Here is a 17950-nt window from a genome sequence, read left to right as displayed (position 1 = left end):
AATAAAAATGTTAAAATGCTATGTAATTTAGACTTCAGACTTGAAGACACTAGAGAGAGTTCAATTGTACCATGCCAAGCACCATAAACTCTAGAAATTCAGGCTTCCAGGGAAGCAATCCAATCTGTCATGACTTGGGAGTGCTCAGGGAAGGCTCCAGATAACTCCATGCTTCAGCTGAGTGACAGCAGGCGCTGCCCACACCAAGACCAACGTGGCATTGAAGTGCCCGTGATCCCACTGACTTGACCAATGTCATTACTTTCATACTTTGTTTCCTTGCCTGGGAGTTTTCCAGCTTTTGGTTAATATATTGTTTAAATAACTGCAGAAAAACACAAAACAGGAAATGCAAAGAGCATGTCTCGTGATACTTCTAATAATCCAGAGATAACCCTCCTGACAGCGTTATCAAGCCTTCACTGGGTTGCTCCTGGAGCCCTGAGGAGCCCTGGCCGCCGGCACTGGAGAAGTCACACCCAGCGCTGCCTGGAGCTGTGTCCAGCCCTGGGTGGGAATGGCTTGGGGTGCTGTGATGTTCCTGGGGCAGTGACTCTACGGGGAAGGGACAGTCCTGCATGCTGAGCATGGAGCAGCCTCTGTGACGAGGATTGCTGGGCCTGATGGCAGCATTAACAGTAAACATTGGGAATAAGAGCAACAAACCAAGTTTTTGCAGCTCCAAATGAGCCTGGGGAGCATATATGCTGGCAGATGTTCTGGAGGAGGACTCAGTCAGTAAATCTGGAGGAAACATGCTGATGAATGAATGCACCAAAGCTTTCCCTTTAATTTTCTAATAAGACTGGGCACTGTGGTCTTTTCCTTTTTACCTCCCTGGCCAAGCAAGGCTCCTTTGCCTTGGGCATTCCTGCCGGGACACAACTGTACCCACAAAGGGCATGGAAGCAGCCGAGACAGCACCAGGGGAGCAACAGCCACGCAGGATCCCTGCCGGCCGAGACCCGCCTCGTGTGGGCAGCTGCCCATGCAGCTGAGGCAGACTAGTGGCCCCCTCATTATTCTGTGATGAGTCCCTTATCAGACACTAATCACCTCTGGAGGCAGAGTCTCCAGATGCCTTCCTCAGCACTCTGCACAAGGTGACCAGGGGGGCAGCTCGGGAGGATTCTTCTTCATGCAAGGGACATACACATCATCCACCCAAGCAACATGCTCCACTTGTCTCTGCTCCAGGCCACCTCTTCCCTCTCTTTCTACCATCTTCTTCTCCCATTTGGTGCTATACAGACAACTCCTCAAGCAGCAGCAAAGCAGCAAGACCTGGCTCTTAACTGTCCACGTCCTACAACCTCATTTCTTGGCACTTCCACTGCCCCTGACACTTGCACCATGAGTGAGCGATCATAGCTGCACATCGTGCTCACAGGACAAGAGTAGACTCAAAAAATAATCTAAGGATGATGTGAAAAACCAAATATTATGAGATTTCTCAATGCAGAGGACCTATGCCCCAAGAGGCGGCCCTGGCTGCAGAGTCAGAATCCCTCACTCCCTCTGAAACCAGACCCATGCATCTGTGCCTGCAGACAGGCTGATGGCAGGAGAAAAGGGTTTCTGCAGGCAGAACATCCCCCACTCTGCTGGGCTGGGCACCTCTGTAGCACCGACTGCCACAACCACGAAGCCATTTCTTCTTACAGCAAGCCTCTCTCATCTAGTAGACAAAGGACAGGCAAAATCCAGTCACTGGAGAGAGGAGGTATGTTCATATCCAAAATTAAAGAGGTCTCGTGCACACTACCTAAATCCCACCACAGTCCTGAAGCAGCACTGCCTGCTCCAGGGGCTCCCAGTCTGCAGAAACACCTCGATGGGTGTTAGGCTGGATCCTGCAGTGCTGCTCCAGCTGGGGCTTCCCTGTTCGCATTGATGCTCTGCCAGACCCTTCTCCAGGATGATCCCCGCCTGGCTCTGTGCTGCTGGGATCCCAGAGGAGGGGTTGGGATTAGCTGGATCCCTGACAGGGTTTGGACCTGGTGATTCAGCCCTACCAACTCTGCCCAAACCCTGGCCCAGCACTGCTTGTAACACACCATCAACCAGACCTGGCTTTGTCACTCCATCTCTCCCGGTCACCACATCCCTCCTATCACTGCTTCAACAGGATGCAGAGCTCTTCCGCATCCCTATGGGCTTGTTACCACTTTATTTTTTCCTGTTTCCTTACCCTATGGCATCTCCTTCTTTTCTACCTTTTCCATCCATACCACTTCTAAAATACTTAATTTCTCTTTTCTAACTTACCCTTGCCATCTTTCCCACTTTATTCCCACTAGACCCTCTATCTTCTCACCAACCCATCGCTCCCGTTGTGCCAGCACCACTCACAGCTTGTACTGAGCAGCCAGGAGAAACGCGGGGGATGTGGAAAGGTCCCGGGGAAAGCGCAGGAACAGAGAGGTGCTCAATTCTCACTTGGGGGCTTCATTTATAAAACAGTAGAAAAAAAAGATGACCCTAGGAGGTCATCTAGCCCACTTTGCTGCCCGAAGGCAGGATCAGCCAGACCTAAAACATTCCTCAGAGACACTCGCTCAACCTGTTTTCAAGACCTCCAAAAAGGGAGATTCCTCACCCACTCCAGGGCTGCCTTCTCCTCAACACCAGAAAGTACTTTATAACGCCTCATCTGAATCAGTCTTGCTGCAGTCTAAGCCTGTTGGTTCTCACTGAATCAACTGTGCCCACAGAAAAGAGATTATTCCCTTTTTTTATTTTTCCAAGAACCATTTAAACCTTTCTGTTCCCCTTTCTGTTCACAAGAGTCTTTAGGACCAAGGGCTGAAAAAGGATTCGGAGAAGCAAAGTCCCTGACAGCCTCAGTTTTCTCTGTAAGGGAACTCAGAGTACTTCACACCCTTCCTTCCTGGGGGATGAGTCAAAAGGATTGATTTGATTTGAAGTGGCAGTAAAAATTTTATAACCAACCAGTAAGGTTGGCATGGAAAAGAGAGGAAGAGAACAGGACAAGAGAGCGTTCACCAAAGGGCTCTAGAAAAATCATGGACTAAACTGGTGAACTGTAAACACCAACATATAACTCATCACTAAATTGATCACAATACCAGAAAAATTGCAGGTAGCAAATACCAAGCTGAATGTGAAGAAGTCATGAGTGATGCAGGGAATGATCAATCATCCCACCAAAAAAACTGGTAAAAAAACAGCATCATGAAAAGAAGGGAAGAACTAAGAGCACTTTGGAAAAGGAATGTAATGCTTCACAGACCCATGGGGTTCCTCGAAGCAGTCAGCAAGTGTGGGAATCAAGGTAGTTCCGTTAATGCTGTACACTGGTATCTCCACCTCTCTTCTCCTACAAGGTCAAGGCTATGGAAGATGACAGAATATCATACAGTACTACCCAAAACTAAGAAGGGAAAAAAGCAGATCAGCCTTTACAATGGAGTGAACTTACCAGGACAGTTCCAGAAGTAAACTGTGTTGTCCAAAATATTCACAAAGGACTTGGAAAATGAGAGGAATGGTGAGGTGGCCGAGTTTTTCAGTAATACATAAATAATCAAGTTGGTAAATATTAAAACTGGCTGCAAAGAGATCTCATGATACTGAGTGACAAATTGATAAAAGATGTTAAAAAATGCAAATATAAAATAATGCACCCAGCTATTTTACGCAGGGATGAACCCTAGGTTAGCTGTTAATGAACAGGAAAGATCTTGAAGTCATCGCAGAGAGTTTTATGGAAACCATTGTTGAATTACCCAAAGCAGTCAAAAGGCAAATAGACTGTTAGGCATTACTGTAAAAAATAAATTAAAAAAAGAAAATCTACTAGATAAAGCTGCAGTGTGTCAACATCTTGAATATTACAAGAAGTCCTGCATACTCCATCTTAAACAGAGGGCACTATTTCTGTACAAGAAGAGATTAAGTGAACAAGAATTCTTCAGCTTAGTACAGATGCGATATGTTAGAGCTACATAAAACCATTAATAATATGGAGAATTCATGGAACAAGAGACCACGCAAAGCTGTTAAATGCAAAGATGCAGACACTGGCCCCGGCTCAGGCTGTCTCTGGGCACAGGCTGCCAGCAGCTGGGGAGCTACAGGGGAGCATCGCTTGGTATTTGCTGTTCCCTGCACATTTTGGGGCTGCACGGGGAACTGCAGACATGGGGGTTCTGTCCCAGCTCTGGTGCAGCACCACGGGCTGCATGCTCACCTCCCTGCTGGAAGACTTTTGCCACAAATATTTGGGCTAGAAATCAAATATTAGAATAAAACTGAGATTCGTGGTCAGTACCAGAGAGCCAGGAGAGCTTCTTCCACTCCACGGGCTCCTGCAGAACATGAGCAGAACCAGCTGTGGCCTCACTATGGGGGACAGTTGTGTGACTTCTGACTGTGACCCAGCACCAGTTATCCTGCCCTCCCTCTCACAGCCATGCCAGCAGCTTGAATCCCACGCAAGACTTTGAGGGAATACTCAAGCGTGCAAGGCCAGGAGAAGCGTGCAATGATTTTGTTGAGGACAGCAAGCCCTCCCACTGCTGCAACTCATGCCAGGACCATTTTGCACGTGCCATTGGTGTCACAGTCTGCAGTGGATGGCAATGTGTTGTTGGAAAAGCAACAAAACAGAAAGGAGCCTGGCAGCAGTGAGGAGATAACAAAGGAGCCTAAGGCACGGCAAACCACGGCCTTTTGAGGGTACACAGCATCTCGGGCATCACCGTGCCATGTCTGCTTGCCGTTCAGAGATGCTCACTCCCCACTGACCTGCTGGTTCACCCTGTTGTGCTGCGTCACTGTCACAGAGCATGAGCTCATGAGGGCAGAATACAGACATTTCTATATTTGTGGATATCAATGCCTGGTTCAATACACCCTCTTCCCTGCTGGAAGTCTGTCAGTGAGGCTCTGAGCTAAATCAATTTTATTCCTTCATAGATTTACATTACTTCATAGGCTTCAAAAGCACAAGTGGAAGTGTTCTACTAGCCTCCTCCCTGTCTTTGCTTCTAATACTGACCTTGCTGTGGGAATTATTGGGCAAGATGCTCTGCTGGGGTCTATCAGGACACAGACAGGCAACCTGCAATAGGATTGCCGCAGGAAGGAGCAGGGCAGATGTACCAGCTCTAAAAGGCAGATGTGCATCTCCCAGAAGTGTCAGAGCACAGACACTGTCACAGCTGCTGGCACCAGGGAAACCTCCAGGGACCCCTGCACGGCCAGGGTGGAACAGGGCACGTGCACTTCCCCGGTCTTCTCAGTTACACGCTGAGTCACAGAAGCACTGGTGGCCCTTAGCAGGCTCAGTCTGAGATGCAGGGCAGTGCTGTGCTCCCGTGGCACAGGGCAAGCTTGAGGAATCCTCCTGCCAGCTACTCTGAGACACCTCAGTCATCAGATCCCCCTCCCCTGGTCTCCCCCAGCGCTTATGCTGCATGAACATCTTTATTCCTGTCTAAGAGAGGCTCTTCCCAGTTTATCTTAGCCCTTCAGCTCTGTCAGCTCAACAGAAGCCCCCCTTACACCAAGATCACTCCACTATGTAGCTGTCACTCTACTCACAGACATAGCAGCAGGAATGAGCAGACGCTACCAAAGGTACAGGAAATGCTGCCAGGAGGCCGGCATGCAGCTACAGCGGAGCTGAAAAGTGCCGTGGGATGCTGCTGGAAGGACAAAAGAGAATGAGGAGGGATAAGGCAGGGAGATGAAGTGGATGTTAACTGTGAAGAAGATGGAAATGGCTGGTTGGAAAAGGAAAAGAATGGCAGAGTATTTCAAGGGACCTGAGGAAAAATTGCAGCTTCCATGACTCCTGGGCATGAAGTTTAGCCATCAGGATATGGGGCTTTTTAATTTACCTGCATAAAGTTTCAAGAGCTGTTATAACAGCAAACACACCTTTTCCACATGTGAGTCACAAACACGTTCACTGATAACAAACACATTATTCTTAGAGAGACTCAGGTCCTACCTCGATGTGTGTGTAACTCAGACAACCATCCAAGTCCCCTGAAGGAGTGGCAAGAGGTGGGAAAGGAGACAGAGGATCTACCAGCTGCCAATGCAGAACTCCTGTGCCTGTTTCCTTATACGATCTCAGGAGCTTCACTGTCTTTGGCCCATCTCAAAGGTCAGCAGTGCCCGAGGGTTCGATACAACAAATCAGTCCCTAATCAATAACTGCATCTCCTTCTCCTTTCATTACAAAGCTGGTGAGCAACAAAGAGAAGTGCTGAACCCCAAGAGGGACGTTTATTTGATTACCACATGTGAAGGATTAGATGGTTTAGGTGAGTCACTAAGTCTGGATCTTTTCCGTCTAATTGCACAAGCATGGCCATGGTGTTGGAGAAAACTCTTGCTACACACCTCACTGTCCTACTGACAGCTCTGCTGAAGTTTGCTCTCCTATGGACAGAGAGGTCCAACACAGGGGAAGCAAGTGTCACATCTTCTAGCACATCCACCGTGATGATAGTATGGGCCAACAAGGGAATTTTTGGCAAAGTTTCATCATGATGTCTGGTTAAACTCTCTCTCTCTGGTCCACACATCCATTTTGGAATATCAAAGGCAAAGGCAGGTTCTCTGGTCAGCCCTGACTCATACCACTAAATGAAAGTAAAGGCAAGCTGGCCCAAGTCACAGAACAGCTCACGCTCCTGCTGCCTCCAAGCACACTGCAAGCAGTCTGGATTCAAAACCCAGTGAACAGCATCCAACCCGTGTTGACCTTATATATACCTTAGAGGGTATATATACCACTCTGGGGGACAACACCACTGGCAATCTCCGTACCTCAAGGCCCTCTTACACAATGACCTTCTGCACTGTGCTGAGAGTGGCTTGGAGGTTAAAACTATTCCACAAAACTCACACAAGTCTTGTCCCTCAGCAACAGCTCAAAGCACTGGCAAAACCCAAGCTGTGCAGACAGCACGGCAGGCCGGTGGCATCCTTCCTACCACTCAAAGCACAAAGCTGTATTGTCACTTGGGATCGACTTAGGGGTGGCACAGACCTATGATGTGTTCCACAACTGATGTGTCAAGCACCTTTATAGGAGACAGCTCTGACCCTAAGAGCAACTCTGCAGTGATGGGCCAGATACAAAGACTCACCCAAATCCAGATCACTTTACCACAGAAACTGGAGCGTTGTTTCCTCAACCAGCAAGTTTCTACAGTGGGTTTCAAAAGTAAAGCCTTGAAAGTGGATGCCAGAAAGAGCGTTCTTGCTCTTCCAGAAAAGTGATAACAGATCTAGAAGAGCAAAAACTGACAAGGAAATTCTCCTTGGGGCAGATTATACCCTAATTTCTTCTGAAGCATCACACATCTCCAGGAGAGCTGAATAGCTCCTGGAAGGAGACCATAGGGCTCTCCTGAGGGTGGCGTGGACTGGAGAATCCACTAGAACTCTTCTGAAGATGAAGCTCAGCAGCAGTGTTGCCTCCACTGTTGCTTGGAGATTGCAGGGCCCTGACGTGGACCTGAACCACCATTGTGGCCATTTCCAGACAAACCAGCAATGGTCCAGGGAAGCTTTATCTGGTCACAAGCGAAAGATGGCATTTGTCACGATTGCACCTGAACCTGTGCTCACCAGGAAAAAGCTGCAGGCAGGAGATGGGCCTGGGGTGGAGGAGTCACCCCTGCTGAGACTTCCCGGCCTGCGCTGCGCCCCGAGGGGAACATTGCCTGGTCCCCTCCCCCTTGAATATCCCTGGGCTCCACCACCTCGGCCAGGTGCAGAACAAAAGGAAACTAATGATTTAGTTATTGCTTCAGCGCCGAAGGTTTGAAGGTCAGCCATTCAGCGCGGCACTCATTGTATGACCAAGCGCTGCCTGCACGGCCTGCCCTGCCTGCAGACCTGCAGCTACAGTCGGCTCAGCAGGGGCCGGTACTGTACGGCTGGCTTCTGAGCGGAGAGATGAAAGGCTTTTTTCTAATGTAATAACTGACGGCCTCTTCAGTGCCGTTTGAACTGTTTACAGACCGAGTTAACGATTACAGGCAATGTGTACCTTGGCTGCTGCCCAAAATTCTTACCCGCCCGTCAGATATTATCAAAGAGCCCTTCACTGCTGGCCTGGAGTCCTTCCAAAGCGCAGCGCCGAAATGCCGGCGTAGAGGAGGGGCCTTCGGCACTCGATCATGAAGCCCGAGCTAGGAAGTCACAGATCTGCTCTGGCGAGGTGTCCTGGGGACCGTCCGCCAAGTCACGTAGAGACACAGGAACAGCCGAGAAGTTCCTAAAGCCCCACAGGTCCGTGCGGGGTGGGCTCTTCCCTGCAGGACATCACTTGGGGCTTTGCCTCTGCTGGCTTCCAGACGTTATTAGAGGACACCACAGAGCCCACGAGCTCCAGCCATCCAGGTTTCCTTCCCTGCACGAGGTCACTGCTGTCCATACGTCGTTCTTTACATGTAGCCTGGGTGGTTGTGTTAGTGCTGGTGGTTACACAGCTTAAAGCTGCTCCTGCCAAAAGCGTTTTCAACACTCTCATGCCTAAGAGTGTGGACAAGAACAAACCAGGTGGTGGGAGATTAGATAAAATCACTTCCATTGTTATTTGTAGCTGGAAAAATGCAGGTGTAGGTATAAGGTCTGGCTAGATTTGTGTTAGAAAACAAGCCCCGGCTCTCTGGGGCAAACTGCACCAAGTCTGGAAATCCCGTTGAAAAGAAGGGATGAAATCAAGAACTGGCAAGCTGCTCTAATTACAGCTGAGTAACACAGAGCCACATTCAAGCAGCACTGAGGCTACAGAGCAAACTGCTTCCGAGGCAGGAAATACCGTGGCTGCAGAGGATGGCCCCGTCCTGCTGACAGTCCTGCCCCACGGAAACCTGGGGACGTTCAGCGAGAGCAGAAGCTAATCTCTGCACTGTGCATTGCTCCTGGAAGTTTCTGTCACAGGCAGCATCCTAAATACAACTAGAAGAAAAACACAGTATCGCCATTTCAGACAGCAACATGCCTCATGGACCATCAGTCCCCCTCACCGCCAAACTTTAGGCTTTAAAAGGCTCTTTAATACAGTTCAGTAGACCATCTGCAGACTGAGCTACCATGGCTTCAAGGTATCCACAGACCATTGTTAAAAAAACTCTGCTTCAGTCCAGGCTGGGGTTTAAAGCTCCCAGCTACACCAGCGGCATCAACTGATGCATCCCATGCCTACCAGGAGGCTGCAGCAGTACTGGTATGTCATCCTCCAAAAGCTCTTTGTAGAAAAAGACAGATAATAAAAGCATGGAAATTTATGTTAAAATTTTGCTCCTCTGTTCCCAAAACAAGAGATTTTTGTCCTGCAAAAAAACTACAAAATGCCTCCTTCACAGGCTGACAAGAGATGGAGTGTCCAAGGGATGCTTTCCAGAGAAGGGCTGATGCTTTCACATGGTGCCAATTGTGTGCTTGAAATATGATGCATGTCAGCAGGTCCCAGGCACAAGGGTGAAGATTGAATAGCTAAAGGAATAAATTACTTGCTTTTTAATCACATAACATGCTGGCTGCCCATTGTTTTATTGCTCAGATGTAGGGGTTTTTTAATAGGTATGAGAGTGGTTGGTGAAGGACAGAGGTATCTCTCTTGCTGGATGTTGTAGTATTGCCAGGAGACAGAAAGGTAGATGCAAATATATTTGCTGTGATTTGATTCAATAAAACTTGCTAGTACAGTGCAGTACACTACAAAAAATGATTCCTCCTACGCTTACTTGCTAAGACATGAGTTCAGGCCCTCTGGGATCCACACTTCCCTGGCTGCTATCGATGACATCACTGACATCTAAGGAGCTGCAGGAATGCCGAGAATGCAGCTCCGGGCTCCTGGGGATGCTGAACTCATCAGCTGCTACAGGAGGCACAAAAGATGGGGTGTCTGGGTCCCAGTCCTGGTTCATTTACCGCCTTCCCCTTCCAATGTACAGGCACATCCTCTTTTTAAGGCCACACAACCCACAGTCACACAATCATAGAATCCCAGAATGGTTTGGGTTGGAAGGGACCTCAAAGCCCATCCAGTCCCACCCCCTGCCATGGGCAGGGACACCCTCCACTAGCCCAGGTTGCCCAAAGCCCCATCCAACCTGGCCTTGAACACTGCCAGGGAGCCAGGGGCAGCCACAGCTTGTCTGGGCAACCTGTGCCAGGGCCTCAGCACCCTCACAGGGAAGAATTTCTTCCCAACATCTCATCTCAATTTCCCCTCTTTTAGCTTAAACCCATTACCCCCTTGTCCTGTCACTACACTCCCTGATGAACAGTCCCTCTCCATCCTTCCTGTAGCCCCTTCAGGGACTGGAAGGCTGCAATTAGATCTCCCCAGAGCCTTCTCTTCTCCAGGCTGAACAACCCCAACTCTCTCAGCCTGTCTCCATAGCAGAGGTGCTCCAGCCCTCGGATCAACTTTGTGGCCTCCTCTGGACTGGCTCCAACAGCTCCATGGCCTTCTTGTCTTGGGGACCCCAGAGCTGGATGCAGTACTGCAGGGGGGTCTCATCAGAGCAGAGCAGAGGGGCAGAATCCCCTCCCTCGACCTGCTGGTCACACTGCTGGGGATGCAGCCCAGGAGACGGTTGGCTTTCTGGGCCACAAGCGCATGCTGCCGGCTCATGTTGAGCTTCTCATCAGTCAATACCCCCAAGTCCTTCTCCTCAGGGCTGCTCTCCATCCATTCTCTGCCCAGCCTGTAGTTGTGCTTGGGATTGCCCCGACCCATGTGCAGGACCTTGCACTTGGCCTTGTTGAACTTCATGTGGTTCAACGTTGCATCAGTATGAACAGCAAAGTTGGAATTGCTTGAAAATTTATTTCGCCAGTGTCTTCAGATGTGAAGATATTATCACAGGACACTTCCAAGAGCAATCTCTGTTAGCTCTGAGACGCACCTTTGACTATTACCATCCTTGCTGCGTGTAACCAGCTTGCATCCTGGGCAGTCCAGCAACTGAAGATATCACAGATGTTCAAAGAGCTGGGCTGGCACGCTGAAAGGAGCTTGAAGTAGGTAAGCATAAAACTCTTCCCCTTAGTTTCAGCCTGTTGGGAGCCTCTGAAGACTCCAGCATTCATCACCAAAGGGCATGTCTCCATGCGGAGGCTCTTAGGGACGAGGATGACACAGCTCTTGGCCCAGTACTCAAGAGGCTGAGGCCAAAAAGGTGAAGAAATTTCCATTTTCAGCCACCTCTGCCGCAGTGTTCAGAGCAGCACGGAGCTGCAAACGTGCAGGATCAAGGACAAACAGGGAAGAAAGTGAAATAACTTCCCTGCTCAACAGAATGTGATCCTACCCACTGCCTTTACTTGAGGCCACCCAATAATTTGACCAAACGTTACTTTAAAATGGTACAGACTGACTGAGCTCTAACAGCTTTTTTCACTCTGCAAAATGGGAAGGGAGCCATTCACAGACCATTTGTTTGAGGCAGTGAAAGTAGGTTAGTTGCGACATCACCTCCACTGGAGGATCCAACTCTCATCAACCCGCATCTCCGTGAGAGGGGACAGAGATCCAAAAGGAGGATGAGTGCCGGGATAATGAGGACATCTGGAGTCACAGTAGTTAGGACTAAAAGAAGCTCAGAAAGGAGAAAAGCCTTCCTGCTTACAGGAAGGAACTCTATCTCTCTCATCTCTGATTATTGCAGACTAGGAGACATGATGGATGGAGCTGCCAGCCCGACATCTGCCAATTCTGCTTTTTTTTCCTGCTTTTTTTTCCTGCTTTTTTCTTAATAACGATGCTGGTCCCTGCCAGAGAAAGACCACTGGAAAAGAGAGTCTGGCACTGTCTAGAGCTCCTGATTTGACTGCTCAGCGATAAAACGCCACTATGTTGTGCAAAATCTGCCATCTACACCTTGAGCTGACTCATGCGGACCTCGGTTCCTACACCTTTTCTCCTGATTCTGAAGGATGGAGGTGGTTGTCACAATCACAGATTCTCCCTCTGTATCTACCGCTTTTCATCTTGCTGTGCTCCCCCTCACAGAGGCAGGATATCTGCTCAAGGGTTTGTTGCACAGCCATGCTGGAAGCACAGAGAACATTTTTTTCATGTTGTATCTCATCCCTCCATGCTGTAAGACTCCACACTTCTGCCCTGATGGCCTGTGAAAATGGCAGGTGCCCATCTCCCAGGGAAGGAGAGAGCTTGTTCTCACAGCTCCCACGGCCAGAGCCATGCCTGGTCCACGCAACATGAACTTGCAGCTCTCTTTCAGAAAGCAAACTCTCCATATAGCTGTGCCTCGCTGGCATTGATGTTACCATGCAGAAACTGCTGAAGTGTCCGTTCATGACTGTCCGCCAGCTCTGGAAGGGACAATCCTTCGTTACAGCTCAGTTGATTTCTTCCCCGGCACAATTCAGTTGATATTCCCACCAATACTCCCTAACGTTACAAAGTGCACTTACACTGCCCAATACACCAAGCCTTTGGTTTCCTCATGCAATCTGCATTGATGTCACTCTGTAAGGACAAAAAGCCATTGTATCCAAAACCTTAAAGCCTGCAGAGCACTGCTTCGATGGTTTCTGTTGTATTAGGAATCAGTGCAGCACTTGAGAACACTGGGATAAATCATTAACAAGTCATTATTGTTCACAGGTATTTTTGGCAGGAAACCACTGAGGTCAACTTGGACAAACTGCTGTGGGGTAGTGGGGGTGGCACTTTTCCTGGAGAAGCATTCAAATCCTCCTGTAATACCAAAAAATAGTCTGGAAGTGACCTTCCTAGCTGAATCTAATCAACATGAAGAGTGCCACAGCCCATCCTTCCCACTCTTCTTGGCCTGAGCTTTCTTCCTGCGTCCATGATCAAGTCCTTATGTCTGCAAAGCGCCTGCCATTCTTCTGGCACACATGAAATGACAGCACTGTTAATCACGAGCACCCCTCACAGTGTGGGCAGGCTGACAGCCCAAACTGTATTTCTCATTTACCAATCCTATAATCTCACAGCTCACATCAATCACTTCTGCTACCAGGGGCTGGGGAATCCCCAAACACTGCTGCTTCTCCTAATGATCCTGTCCAAGGATGGCTGTTTCTCATTCTTTGGAAACCTGCAGAGATGTCACTTCTGTCAACTGTATCAATCATTCCTTCCATCCCCAGCAAAAATCATCATCTCAGTGAGCAATACAACGCTCCTGCTCCTTCAGGGGCACATGTGTGTGCAGGGAGGGGGTAGGAATCCATATGCCGTTTGCCCCCATGGCCATCACTGCTGGCAGACAGCTGAGCAACCATCAAGAGCCCTCTCCCAATATTCTGGAGGCTGATCCGTCCTCACAGCTTCTAGCACTGTCAGACACTCCAGCTCCATGAAACACTATTTATTCTCGTTGTCATTCAGCTTCCTGCTTCAGTGGCCAGCTGGCCACTGACCCCACTGCTATTCAGCTGTTGTAAATCAAGTGCCAAAGGACACTTTCAGAGCATCATGATGTGGCAATCGCTTCGATTATGTGGATGTGGTCGTTTTAAAATTAAGTAAGCAAACAATTCTGACACAAACAGCTCAAAGGCTGTTGTGTGTTTTTCAGTGTGTGCTCCTGGCTAGGCGATACAACATCAAGATGGGGCTGCCTTTAAAGCCCTGAAAATCTCCTACAAAATGCCATGGAGTCAGCCCAGCTGCTCAGACAGTTGCATGCCCAGCCAGTTCTGGATGGCTTGGTGGTGAGTTTTTTGCTAAGGAAAAGTACTTTCAACTTTGACATTTTAAAAACGCCTTTTGTAAAAACAAAAAAATTCCTTTCCAAACTCACCAGCTTCTGGACACATTCATGGAAGCCAAGAAAATTAGTCAGGTAACCAAGTCCAGCTTCTGAGCCCATGCTTCCACCTTTCTCTAAAAAGTATCGACTCCACCACCACAGACCCAGGCAGGGACATTTGTACTGCAAAGGGAAGCAACAGCTGCTTTACAAAAGCCTGAAATATGGTCAGGTAACTCAAAACAGTTTTTCTGCCCAGCCTGAGGTTGCCATGTGCCCTGAGAGCAGAGGCTGTGTCTCCCCTGGAGGTCCTTCCTTCTGATGAAGGTCCTTAGCACCTGCCCACCAGCCTGCACCATCGTCATCCTGAAGCTGCAGTCAGGCTGTCTGAGCCCCAGTTTTTTTCTTGAAGAAAATTTTGCTTTAAGAGATTGAAAACAAACGTGAAATCACAGCCTGAAAGGGCAAAGAAATGAACAACAGTTGCCTGCCTCGTGGTAGGACAATGAGTCCTGGGCTACAGTTGAGGCTGTAATATGCACAGGAATAGTGGAAAAAGGATTTGGAAGCATTTAATGTTTCCATCACTTATGAGGAGACTGCAGGGCATCTCTCTCTGATAAAAATGCCAAGTTCTCTATCTCCCATTCTAAACCATTTGTAGCAGTGATGGCAGATGGGTAACTGCTCCAGAAGATGCTGGTGGCAGCTGTGTGTCAGAGCAGGTAGAGCCTGCATGCTGACCACACGTGTTTCACACTCCTGAGGAATGACATCTGTCCTTCCCAGCTGTGTGCCATGAGCACTCTCCAATACCTCCACTGGCAGGGACAAACTAAAATCTGTTGGTCACCCACGTCTATACGCCGCAGTTCTGAAAAGCGTGCTCTGCAACACCTATGGTATGTGTTTTCTTCAAGGACAAGATTTTCTACTTTCCCTAGATTGCCCCACTGCTCTTGAACTTGCTGTTGATGAGACCTCCCCAGGCTCTCATGACATCCTACTGCTGCAGTTCTGCACAGAAGAGAAGATTCGTGACAAGGCTGCCATCAAGTAGGGTTCAGCTAGACTGATTTTTCCCTGGAATGATGACAGTAGTAAAAAAAAATCCTTCTGAGTTTGACACCATCCTATCAACTCTGAGGTACAGCCTGAGCTACAATCAACATTTCAAGGATCTTCATGTGATGGAGCACCCAACACCTGAGTCCAGCTGCAGAAGTAACAGTCTTAGCCTACCAAAGCATGTACAAGGGATCCCCCCTCCCCTTTCTTTCTAGGGACTGTTCCTTTTCTGGCATTTTGTCAGATTACTGCCACTCCAAGAGCCACCCCCGAGAGCTTCACTGACTCTGGAGTGCCCCCAAAATTCATCTGCCCCGTCCCGGCAAGGCTGTGCCACTGGCTGCCATCCCCTGCTTCCATGACTTCCAGGCACCATTTCCCTGGTCCTTCAAAACCCCTTTCATACCCCAGGACTGGGGATGAACATCCAGTTGATTATAAAACAATTTCTTTTGTTGATAGAAAATTCTTTGCAGGGCGTGAACAGCAGGAGAAAGAAAGGACTCCTCTGAACTGCGAGCTGGCTGGAAACCCCCGGAGGGCAAGAATCCGATCCCTCGTCTTTGAGGAGCGCAGGCCTGTCTGTACAGGCTGCAGGAGCAGCCAGCCCAGGAGAGCTTTGTGTGTGCAACGCTGACAATTACACACACCAGCCCTTTCCTTGCCAGCGCAATGTGCGAGGTTCATTAACAGCCTGCACTTTCTGCACCGTGCACGTAAAATGGCTTCGTTCCTCCCATTTGTGCTCCTGGACAGACCTCATCCTTCTCGCCCTGCTTAATCTCCTCCTGCTCAGCATCTCCCAACCCACCTGCCCCACGCAGCCTCCCTTGCCTCCCTCCCCGCCCCCACGCACCCTTCGCCAGCCAGATCATCCACCCAAAAATAAATCCTTCTCTCCCGCTGCTCAAAACCTACCTGTGCATCCTCCCGGAGCTGCTCAGCAGGAAGAAAGCCTCCATCTGCTGACCACGAAACCTGGTCAGGGACACCCCCCCGCCTACTAAATATCAATACCCCACCAAATCACTCTGCCGCTTGCAGCAAGCACTGGATGCAGTGATTCTGCAGATGCCATCGAATAATCTGTGACTGTCTAAATCAACGCTGATAAAAAGAAATCCTGAGGATCACAAAGCACCACCATTCCACAAACTGGGCAGAATATGTTACTTATGAGCAAGTAATTTGTTAATCAGTGCTGAGCTTGAGAAGCCAAGCTTCACACGTTTCGTGTTTTTCATCCCTATGATGAAGCATCGTTCCTGTATTTTTCATAACGGCTGCTGCGATTCGCAGACTTGGGCAGCCAGCTCTGGATCAGCCCCATCTTCTATCCATGAGGACCAAAGTCCTTCAAAGTGTGACTGTACATTTCAGTAAAATAACAAATACAGACAAAAAAACCCCATCAACAATGCAGAAATCTTTAAGAATGGGTTTGAAATTCCCCCTGAGGATCTCTACATCATGAGTAATGGTAACACCACTAGCCCACCAGTGTCTCTTGATGCAGCCATGCCATCCTGAGCAGTCCAATAAGGGTCAGACCCATTCCACTTGTATCCCACATCCAGGAAAACCCACGGGTGTACTGGTTGGCCCTAAGGGTGTTTCTTCCTCTACTCCCACCACACAGCTTCCCTATTGGGTTTCATAGTCTCATGCAATGCTACTAGCTAATATAATTATACATATATATATATAAAATATACAAACTAATAGCTGCATGCAAGCTGTTCTGCTGCTCACAATGTTCAGTACCAGCCTCTGAGCAAGGAGAAAGTAAAGCCAATGGACCTGGGAGAGGGCGAAAGAGCTGAAACTCCCCATTTCTGGACCCCAGCATTGCAACTGAACATGTGCTGAACATCTGCAGTTCCCTTTACCCCCTCATCACCTGTGGATTTCAGGTGGAAATGTGAAGCAAGAGTTACCATAGCTGCCCTCTGGTTTATTTCTGGTTGGGGCTCTGCTTGTCCCAGTACCCTCCAGCCCTCCAGCGCTGCAGACAGCCCTGGGCAGGGATTTCCCACAGGCATTTTCTGCCATTCCCATCCTTTCTGCAAGGAACACTCTGTGCTCATTCCAGCTCCCTGGCCGCAGCCCCCGTGGTCCTCTGGCAAAGGATGCCCTGTAAATTCGCACAGCTTCAAGCTACGCTGGGTCCTGCTAGAAAACCGAAGTGGGGAGGAGACCGCGATGGCCGTCGCACCATGGCTGAAGAAACGCTCCTGCTTGTTTCTCGCCCTCCTGGCTTCGCTATAAAGGCCGTCTGGTACCTCCGTTGCCATCTCACACCACCAGCCTTGAGCTGCAGGCTGGTCCTCGCAGCCCGTCTGCTGCAGCGGGGCTGGCAGGAGGCAGAGGGACTGGGCAGGGAATGGAAGGGCTGGCAGGAGGGAAGGTCTGCTCAAGGAAGCTCAGCTAAAGTCTGATTAGGAATGTGACGGGAGCCGAGAAGAAAGCGTAGGGTGTGGAAAAATAGGGAGGAGAAAGATTGTTTTGGAGGAGAATAGGTCCAGAGCTCTGGGCAGTTTCATTAGAGGAATATTAAGTAAATGAGTCAGAGCTTGCGGTGCCTGAGGCTCGGGAAAGCTGCTGCTGGTGTGAAGGGATGGCAAGGGAAAATGAGGTTCGTGGCATGCTGTCTGCATATGAAATTCAACCATAACAAAACAAGAGGAAACATGTTGTCTGCCTAATACTTTTATTAACATTTGCAGAGATTAAGTACTGCAGACGTTCGATCGGTGCCTTCGTCTGTACCCGATTCAAGCTCTGCCTCTGCCTTGCTCTGGGCTAGCAACTTCAGTGAGTGTTTTCCAACTCGCTGCACTTTCAGAAGGCAATGCAGAGCACTCGGCGCTCCCCTCTTGAGCAGCACCCACTGCACCACACGGCTTTTTTAGATTCCAAAATAATTTTATATGTCAGGCTTTATGCATTTGTAGCTGGAATCTGGATATAAAATTTGTCTCTTAATTCCTGCACCTAAAAAATGGCAGGATATTGCACTGATATCCACTATGCAAGAATGCTATGTGTATCAATAAATGTGTATCTTATATGTGTGTATATACGTACATATGTGTGTGTATATCTATATATCTATATACAGATATATA

General features: G+C 48.9%; 1 protein-coding gene across 1 annotated transcript in view; it reads right to left on the bottom strand.

The window, feature by feature from the left end:
• RNF43 (ring finger protein 43) overlaps positions 1-17950 on the bottom strand; it is a 60907-nt gene that overhangs the window by 21360 nt on the left and 21597 nt on the right. The window lies entirely within an intron of this gene.

Source organism: Balearica regulorum, chromosome 19 (assembly GCF_011004875.1).
Source record: "Balearica regulorum gibbericeps isolate bBalReg1 chromosome 19, bBalReg1.pri, whole genome shotgun sequence".
Classification (NCBI taxonomy): Eukaryota; Metazoa; Chordata; class Aves; order Gruiformes; family Gruidae; genus Balearica; species Balearica regulorum.
This window is presented reverse-complemented; position numbering and strand designations above follow the sequence as displayed.